The sequence below is a fragment of the Saccostrea cucullata genome, unplaced genomic scaffold (assembly GCF_032062105.1).
Source record: "Saccostrea cucullata isolate Sc308-1 unplaced genomic scaffold, CSIRO_AGI_Scuc_v1 ctg8788, whole genome shotgun sequence".
NCBI lineage: Eukaryota > Metazoa > Mollusca > Bivalvia > Ostreida > Ostreidae > Saccostrea > Saccostrea cuccullata.
In genome coordinates this window covers 1-10,332 of record NW_026935338.1, presented here as the reverse complement: position 1 = coordinate 10,332, position 10,332 = coordinate 1, and the positions used below count along the sequence as shown (strand labels likewise).

Below are 10,332 nucleotides of genomic sequence, written 5' to 3'. Positions count from 1 at the left end.
TATATAGGAAAAATCTTTAAAAATCTTCTTCTCAAGAACCACTGGGCCAGAAAAGATGAAACTCATGTGAAATCATCCTCAAGGTTGTGTAGATTCAAGTTTGTTCAAATTATGACCCCTTGGGGTAGGATGGGGCTAAAATGGCTGATCAAAGTTTTACATATAGGACTAGATAGGGAAATCTTTAAAATTCGTCATCTCAAATACTTCAAAACAATGATTAGTGATATTTATATGGAATCATTCTCAGGTGGTATAGAATCTAGTTTGTTCAAATTATATCCCCCAGGGATAGGGTGGGGTCACAATGGCGGATCCAAGTTTTACATTAAAATATATTTAATGAAAATCTTCTCAAGAATTGCAAAGCCATGATTAGTGATACTAGTATTTATACGGAAGCTTTTTCGGGTAGTGTAGAATTAAGTTTGTTCAAATCCTGATTTAAATTTATTAAATCATGTCCCTTTGGATTAGGGAGGGAAACAATGGGGAATCAAATTCATATGAAGTTATATATAAGAAAAAATGTTTTAAAAAAATCTTTTTATAAAGAACAGCAAAGTAATATGCTCTATAAATATGAAGGCATTCTCAATTAGTATTAAATTCAACCCGCCCCGCCCCCCCCCCCCCCTTCTTCAGTAAACTTTTCAGTTCTGATCAGATTTGTGCATTTTCCTAGCTGATTAGCTCAGGTGAGTGATGTGGCCCCTGGGCCTCTTGTTTTCTAGATGTGACTGTGTTCTTTATCCAAAGGTACGATGTATGAACACTATGAAGGTGCATGTATGTACATCTGACATGCTTTAGAAATAAATGTACATGTAAAATTTTTGATTTTTCAATTCTTTTTAAAACGTCAAAATACTTCTGAAAAAGAAATTTCAAGTAAAGAAAAAAGTTGTACAAAACGTTCGAATAGAAAAGAAATGGTAACGTTTTTTATATCTTTAATCAAGGAATACAACTTACAGATTTCATTATACCTGTAATAATGATAATATTTGTGCAGTATTCCTTTAGCTCACCTGAGCTGATAACTCAAGTGAGCTTTTCTCATCACCTGTCATCTAAATATCTGTAAACTTTTCACATTTTTCACTTTTCAAGAATCGCTGCGTCAATTGAAGTCAATCTTTCAACAAAATATCCTTTAGTAACAGGGATTCAACTTTGTTCAAATGCAGGGCTATCCTCCTCCAAAGGATTACACATAATTGCACATAAAAATTACACATAAGTGGAAAATCAGTTGCATCTTTTAAGAATCTCCAAAAAAAATACCATTCTAACACTAGATCTTAAAATTATACAGAAACATTTGCAAGAAGTGTACATTCAATCATGACCCTTGGGGTAGTATAGGATGGGGCTACAATGGCCCATCAAAGTTTTAAGTAGGCAAAATCTGAAAATCTTCTTTCAAGAACATCAACGATTTGATTGGTTATATTTATATGGTAGCAGTGTACTTGTAGATTTAAGTTTGTTCAAATTATGACTCCCAAGGGTAAGATGGGACCACAATGGCCAACAAAGTTTACACAGGAATAGATAGGACAAACCTTTTATCAAGAACAGGATAACCTTGATTAGACATTTTTATATGGATGCATCTTCAGATGATGTAGTTTAAACAGTTTGTTTCAAACATACCATGCCCCCAATTTTATCTTTAAAATACTCCTCAGATGAGCAAGGTGGCCCATGGTTCACTTGTATTGATATTTTTTTTCTTCAGAATTTAAAAATAAGCCGCTGAAAGTATTACATGCTCAATCACATGAATTCTACATGTATAGTCGGTCAAATGTACAATTGTAAAATGGAAATTTAAGTGTAAAAACCAAGAGAATGTGGCAAGACTATAAACGTTTAAAAATCGCCTTTATTTACTCTACAGTATTGTTATATGTACTAAGAAAAACAATCCAATTATTTTCTTGTGAGGAGTTGACATACTTCAAACTGAAATCTGCGGTCCCTAGAAACATGAGAAATAAAATAATATAAATGAGAATTGAATCAAATACAAAAAAAAATAAAGCAATTGCAATTCAGTATTGTCAACCCATGGTCAAAATCATTAAAATACCCTTTCTTTTTATTTGCTAAAATTGATAATATGGAGAAAAAAATGTATTAAAATGAGTTACATGTGTGCAATGTTCAAACATATCCAATGAAAACGGCTACTGCATGGTCACATGTTAAATTGTCATGTAATTAAAAATTCATCTTCGGTTATTTAATTTCCATGCACAGATTATATAAATTCGTTTAATATATATGATCATATACCTGTACATACTTAAGTAATATATTATAAGGGATGTGAAGATTGATTGATTGACTGTATGCTGTTTAACGCCCCTCTCCAGAATATTTCACTATATGGAGACGTCACCATTGCCGGTGAAGGGCTGCAAACCTAGGCCTATGCTCGGCACTTAGGGCCATTGAACGGGGGATTTTTATCGTGCCACACCTGCTGTAAAACGGGGGCCTCGGTTTATACGGTCTCATCCGAAGGACCGCCCATTTAGTCGCCTTTTACGACAAGCAAGGGGGTATTGAGGACCTATTCTAACCCGGATCCCCACGGGGCGGGATGTGAAGAAAATTATGAAGAAAATTTGTCGATGAATGTTTGAAATTTTAAAGTACATGACTGTACATGTAGTGTTCAATTAATGAGATGGATTTTCTAGCCTAACAAAATTACAAGATTATGCTTTTGATTAAGCAATTCATTTATACATGTAGCATGAAATTATAGTTTTCTTATATAAACTAGTACATGTATATGAAAATTTATAGAAATATCTATATATAGCACCCACACGACAGAAGCATGTCATTTTGTGTTTTGTGTGAAAATAGAGGATTCTTTACAGCTTATCTTGCATAATACAAAACTGATGAGCTTAGGTATAAGAAACAATAATCATTTTGGTAATTTGTAATTTTGTCGGTTTCTATAAATTGACCTACTCATAATCATCGTTATGGACACTGTTGACTCCACGTAAAACATAACCATTAGGGACAAAATAAGCCACTGGATCATCGAAGTTATTCAGCCATCCAGTCCATCTGCAATTACGGTAATAGTAATCTGAAGATAAAAAAAGTTAGAACAGTCCTTTGAATTTTTTCCGAAAATACCCAATTTAATTGAAATAATATCCTGTATGTTCCCTGTATTTTGATGTGGCTTGTATTGTAGAGTATCCGCCGCTTGCTTTTAGCTTCATTTGAGATGTAATTAAATCTAAGAGCTACTACCATTTAGTTCATGCAATTTTTAGCTCACCTCAACGAAGTTGGGGGAGCTTATGTAATACCCTCAGCGTCGGCGTCCCATGTTATTAGGTTAAGTTTTTTGGAGCAGTTTTCTTTTTAAGTACTTCTATGTCCTATATTGATTAGACATGCATGAAAGATGCTTCTAATGTGTTTCATTGTACCAGTCAAAGTCTCAGATGCTGAAATTTCAGCGAAGGAATGACCAGGTTAATGTTTTTGGAGCAGGTTAACATTTTTGGTGCAGTTTTTGGTGTAGGTCTCATTTCCGAGTAACTATAAGCCCTATGTTGACCAAACTTGCATGATGATACATCTAAGGATGCACACTACCACGCTTGCTTCGGATGCTGAATCTGACCTACATTTTCCGCATGCGTGAACACTGAACAGGTTAATGTTTTTGGTGCAGGTCTCATTTCCAAGAAGCTATGAGCAGTATAACGACCAAACTTGCATGGATGATACATCTTAGGATGCATACTTAAAGACTTGCTTCGGATGCTGAATGTGACCTACTTTTTCCGGATGAGTGAACATGTTAATTTTTTTGGTGCAGGATTCATTTTCAAGTTACTATGAGCCCTATAATGACTAAACTTGCATGGATGATACATCTTAGGATGCATACTACCAGCCTGGCTTCGGATGCTGAATCTGACTTACATTTTCTGGATTAGTTAAAAGGTAAGTTTTTTTCGTACAGGTTTCATTTCCAAGTAACTATGAGCCCTATGTTGAGCAAACTTGCATGGATGATACATCTTAGGATGCACCTTGATGAACTTGCTTCAGATACTGAATTCGACATACATTTTCCAGATAATGGACCTGGTAAAAGTTATGGATGCAGGTCCATTACCAAGAAACTATAGGGCTTATATAAACCAAACTTGCACAAATGATGCAAGAGATGAAAACTCACAGACTTGCTTCAGATGCTGGATTTTAATTATATTTTCATGATGAAGAACTAGTTTGAAGTTTTTATATAGGTCTATTCCAAAATATTAGATCAAAATTGCATAGATGTTGCATTTTTGGATATACACTTTTTGTTGCTTAAATGTGTGACTTTGCCTTACTTAAAGACAACATTCGTTGAGGTGAGCTCTGTAATCTCTGATACCTATGTTTTCAATGAGTCCACGTATACTAAGAATTGAACTTAATTTTTCTTTTTAGCACATGCATGTAATTATAGCGATACCGCTAATTAACACAGGAATAAAAAAGGAAAGAATGAGAATTATATTTTGTATAATAGTTGACATTCTTGCTAAGTTACAGTGTATAATCAAATCAGACAAAATTTGAACGGAAAGTAAAGTTGTCAAAGTATTTCACTACAGTTCTTGTTTTAGCAACAATGGCAACACCATCATTGAAATTAAACACTGATTTAAAAAAAAAATTGTGTATTTTATGTGACAGGTTTAGTTGAAATCAGTGGAAAATTGTACAAGGTGAATAGTTTTTGGAGATACATGTAGTATGTAGACAAATGGATGACGGAATCTTTTCCGTCGCATACCGGTAAGCTCTGGACAATTGAGCTAAGAATTTCTTCCCTCTCCCTTCTAGATCTCTTTCAATAAGTATATAAAACTAGAGCCGAGCTCGTTGCAAAGCAACGAGTAGGTCTTCCGTTGGAGCTGTGGACAGGAAGTTCCGACCTTGGGTCAAGGTCACTGCACTTTCTTATGTAAACAACCTTTTCTTCTCATCATGAGCCTCCAGTGAATCTTAATTACAAAGTTATGCTTAAAAATTTTTTCTCTCTCTCAGTGACCTTGATTTGCCAGAAAGACCTTTGATCAGGGTGACATGACAAAACCTCCAATCATAAGTAATCTATGTTTCAAGAAAGAGCCTCCAATGATTTTCACTTACTAGTTCATAGCCTGGAAAAGAACAGATTTCTTCTGTCAGTTACCTTGATTTTAACAGAATAACCTTGGCTCTTTGTCAAGACAAACCCTCAATCTGAAACAACTTTTAGAAATTCATAACTCTGACAGGTGTTTTACAACTTTTCTCTCATTGGCCCTGAATTTGTTAAAATGACCTTATTTTAAGTCATCTGAAAACCGGCGGACTATAAGCAATTTGTATCAAGTATGAACTTAAACAAATATAGTCAGAATGAAAAAATACTATTTTCTGAGTCAAATTCGTAAAAAAACTTTTTTATCACAAGCAATCTCTGTATCAAGTATGAGCTTACAGATATTCTCGATTACATATAAATGAATGCAACAAAACATCAATTCTGTCTCCAGTGATCTTGAATTTCCCGTAATATTGGCTTGAATAAATACAATGACACATCCTAGGATCATTTGAAATCTTTGTATCGAGTACAAGCTTCTGGTTACTTTATGTTATAGCCTGGCCTTCTGGGAAAAACTTTCAGGGACAGACAGACATATGGACAGTTAAACAGACCGTTTCATTCCCGTCCCATCCCCACTACTCCCCAAAATACACAATCACTTTGCAAGGGAAAACTCTAGTCATGATTTGAAAAAAAGTAATCTTTTTTATATCAGGAAGCTTTCATAAATATGGTTTCTCATACTTGCCCTGAAGTTCGTAAGAATAATATTTCAAAACGACCCCTTCTTTTTTTTAACTGACCGTTTTCTTCATTGTTTTCATTTTATATCCCCCATAGTCGCGAGGTAAGGATCAGCTCCTTACGTCGTGGTTTCGAATCCCACTGTGGGACATGGGGACCTGTTCTTCCGATGAGACCGTATAAAACAAGGTCCTGTGTCGCCTTAGGTGCTGGCACAAAAAAGATCCCTCCCTGCTCAAAGGCCCTAAGTGCCGATTATAAGACAATTAATGTTTAACTATGGTGCCGGTTATGATTTTAAAAGTTTAAATTAGGAAATAAAAGTGTGTAATTACATGATAAATTTCTGATATCCAGTACATGTAGCTGCAGATTGTTATATAAGTTCTTAAATTTTCGATTCCGTACATACGATGCGGGTTTATTACTACTTAAATGTTCATTGTATAACCTGCTACTGATTAATTATTTTTAAAATCACGGAACAAAATTAAAATGTTAGCACACTATACAAATCATTTACAGGTTTTAAATAAATTATTACACAAATTAAATTCATTGCTTTAAAATCTTGAATTATTTTTTCAACTTGACTATTCAACCTGTAATAAAAATGGGCATTGTGCAAGCACAGAAGTCACTTATGAAGTTTACAGGTGCGGAGATACTTATCGATGTTTAGTCCATTTCATTGAGTATAATTCTAATTTAATCCTTATGATTCGGAAGATTGTCTTTAAAAGTTTAAAACTGAAATAGCCATGGTAAAAATCTGTGATGAAAAAAAATGTGTTTGGGAAAATTTGTGTTGAAAACAGATTTATTTGTGTGTTAAAAGCACAAATTAAGCTTGTGCATTTAAATCAATATTGGTTAAAGTTAAGTAACCGTAGATCGCCAGTCCTTACGCTATGAATCGTCAAAATGAAAAGTAAAATTACACATTGAACTAACGAACTATAAAAATTGAAGATTGATTAATGTACATATAAAATAAATATCCCAGCGTTTTGTTCTAAAGTCTAACCTAAGATATTTTAAAATATTTTTGAAAGATTCGATTTACTTACAGAAAATAATGTTTTCCGTAAGTTTGTAAAAGTAGATTTAACATTTGACCACGCTGTGTAAGTTAATGTCAACAAGCGATGGAAGATTGGTCGCGTAATTGTAAACAAACACAAAGCTTAGATAGCTGTTTTTAGATAAACATGTATCACGATCAAATTTAAAACAAAGATAAGCCAACATATTAATCTCAAATATCCGACAATGGTTCGCCGCGGTGTGCCGCTTTAGATTTTCTTGGACACGTGTAATCGTAAGATTACGCAATGGTACACACGCTTAAAATCTGGGTTCCAGGTGAATGTGGGAATCGCGCGGTAAATAATTTTAGTATTATTTGACTCTTTAAAAGTTCTTTTTATGAGATCCGGGCGTTTATCGTTTTCGTTCATATTGTTTGTGTTCATATTTAAACGAAGAAAAGATACTAGCTCGTGCTTTTCTATAACTCTTTCTCTTGGAAAGATCTTGATTAATAAAATGAAAATGATGCCATTGAATACTCTAAACGGGAACCAAAGAACACGTTTAAAACCTTATTTTAAAAAAGAGATATGATACAGCGTTGTAAAATATTTATTACTTATGGCAAGTTTATTGCAATTCTACGCATAAAGACTAAAGAGTTTTCCTTCAATAGCAAGATGAGAACCGTCTAGCTTTCTTTCCTATAATACGCAAGACTTGAACAAATTAATATTTTCATAGGACAGAGATAATATTAAGGAACAATTTAATATATTTAAAAAAATGAATTTAACCATTCTGTGTTTTTATTTGTGTATAACTGTGGGTCGCTGGATTACCCGCCGATTGATTCCTGGTGACCGACTTTGCCCCGCGTTATCGAGGGAGGCGCGTTATATAATTGTAAACAAACAAGGTGAATGTAAAGGCGTGCGCTTAGTAAATAAGCATGACAATTTGGGGAAAAAAAGCACAAAACACTTCAAGAACTTTATTCTAAAGAATATATTAGCATCCAATGTAGCCATGATTTTTATTTAAAGTAAGTTTGTTTTATATACACGCATGAGAAGCTCTCATTTACGAGCTGAGTGAAAAGAATTACCTGTACATATATCGGTCATGCATCTAGCTCATTTTAATCAAGACTAGAACAAAATAACAATTTCATAAGATCAGTAAGATGTTAAAGCACAACTTTATTATCAAAAGTCACTCGAAATATTAATCGTTTTTGAGATATATAGCAAAAACTTTCAAGGGCACTAGATCCCTAATTTTAGGGGCCAGCCCCTTTTTAATGATATCAAATGAAAGCTCTTGCAATAATGCACAACTTTTATTCAATATGTCTTAACAAAATATTTTTAGTTTTCAAGAAAAAAAGGAAAATATGTGAAAATTTTCACTCTTTTAGGCGTTCTAATTTTTGACCCCTTTAAAGCGCCATTTTGAATACAGAAATCGAAAAACAAAAACCGATGTGCACAACTTCAATCCTTCTTTTATCTAAAACCAGTAAAATTTCTGCTCCAGCTTTTGTGGTCTCTGAGCCTTTATCCGGAAACGAAAGCCTATAATTTTTCTTAGAAAGGGAAATAACTGATAAGCGGAAGTAAATTTTTAAAATGTTAGATATTATTCTGATAGAGTTTATTACCATCAATAATGTCTGAAAATTTGAGCAAAACCTCTTAAGAAATGAGTGAGATATGAGGCCTCAAAGTTGGCATCTAGGAAGTAGAAGAAAAAAAAAAGAATAATAATCTTTACCAACAGAATCAGTAGAAGGTCTTCCGTTGGAAACGGATGACCTTAATAAGTTTTAAAAATGGTCTGAAATATTTTATATTTCGTTTTTCTTGAAATGAAAATGGGTAGTTATATTAGATTATTTAATAATTATTTGTACAAATATGTTGGGGTCGAAGATTTTTATTCAGCCTCTTATTGTTAGACTCCCTGTTGTCGATAAAAAGGATTTTATTTCTTAGTTATTAATGTTATATTTTACAAAATAATAGTAAATTCGTAAACAATGATCAGAATGTTGTCTTCACATCCCTTATGTTCCTAAGGAAATCAAACATGTTTCACCTCAACTTCAATGCAAAATTCCATTATTTAAAATAAAAAAAAATCATTTTAACCAACTTGAACTTTTTGGTCCACAGCAACGAAATTTATGACGTCTGTCTTCATACGAATCGCGGTGATAACTTGCCATTCCATTAATGTACCCTGCACCAGGACATTGAAAATGGACAACTTGGTCAAAGTCGTTGACGTATCCTTTAAGAATATAATAAAGTCAATGAGCAAATATTATAGCTAATAAGATTACTTTTAAAAAATGTTGCTACATATAATGGATGCGAAATAAGAAGGACTAAAACTGTCCTTTCCCTCCACGTACTAAGTTAATTAGTATTTCACATTTTTTTTCATAATAAACAAAAAAATACTATGGAATATGTAAAAATGTTTAGATTTTCTTAGTATTTTTTTTTGTCTTTGCAAAGCAATTTGTAATTTTCCAAAACACTTCATGAAATTTAGCATTTAAAAATTGATTTGTCTTCAATAAACCCACCAGTCCATTCACAGTTCACAGCCACATCTGAAGTTCTTATAACATTTCCTCAATTGAGTTCATAACGCCTATCTTCGTAGTTATCTCGATGACATGACACAACAGCGTCGATAGCTTGGGTTTGCAGAGGACACTGAAAGTTTAATGGACGGTCCCATTCGTTCTTCCAGGTAAAAGCCATTTGAAAATAAAGCACCAGGCATAGACCCAGAAACAGTTGCGACAGACTATTCATTTTATAAGAAAACACAAAAACGAAGCTTATCTAGACTGATTGATTAAGCAATTACATACAAGTATCAATCTTATAAAAATAATCAAATTAGAGCTCAGTTCTCAATGAGGATGAACAATTTAGCTACTATTTTACCCCTCACCCTTGTTTGTACTAATTTTAAAAGAAGAAATAAATTGAAAATCTGGATCGTTCTCTGCCTTAAAATTAGTTTTTTTTTGTTATGCTTGGCTTTTGAGTACTTGACCTAGCTATATACGTTGCATCTGCGAAAAACATCTTACAATATTCAATTATCCGACTGTATGAAATTGAACCACATTATTATTCTGATCTGAAAATGTGTTGCTCATATTGATGTATTAAACATAATGTGACGATAGCTAACAGAAAACAAAAAAAAAAAATATTATTATAAAGATTGCAAATTCTGATCCAAAATGTATTTATTAATGAAAGACCTGCTTTGGATGATTTACATCACATTCCATATGTTTTATTTTTTAGACCATATTTATATCTGAGCTGAAGGTACTCAAATACGACCGTTTTCTTTAGAATTGCATCACATTGCAATTA

At 33.2% G+C, this 10,332-nt stretch overlaps 1 long non-coding RNA gene across 1 annotated transcript; it reads right to left on the bottom strand.

Annotated features, from left to right (window-relative positions):
- Window positions 1-1,926: 1,926 nt before the first annotated feature.
- LOC134242499 (uncharacterized) lies at window positions 1,927-9,740 on the bottom strand. The gene is made up of 4 exons (XR_009986869.1): window positions 9,519-9,740; window positions 9,080-9,217; window positions 2,998-3,121; window positions 1,927-1,987 (listed from the first exon to the last, which is right to left on the bottom strand). It is a non-coding gene; the product is annotated as an uncharacterized LOC134242499 (long non-coding RNA).
- Window positions 9,741-10,332: the final 592 nt, after the last annotated feature.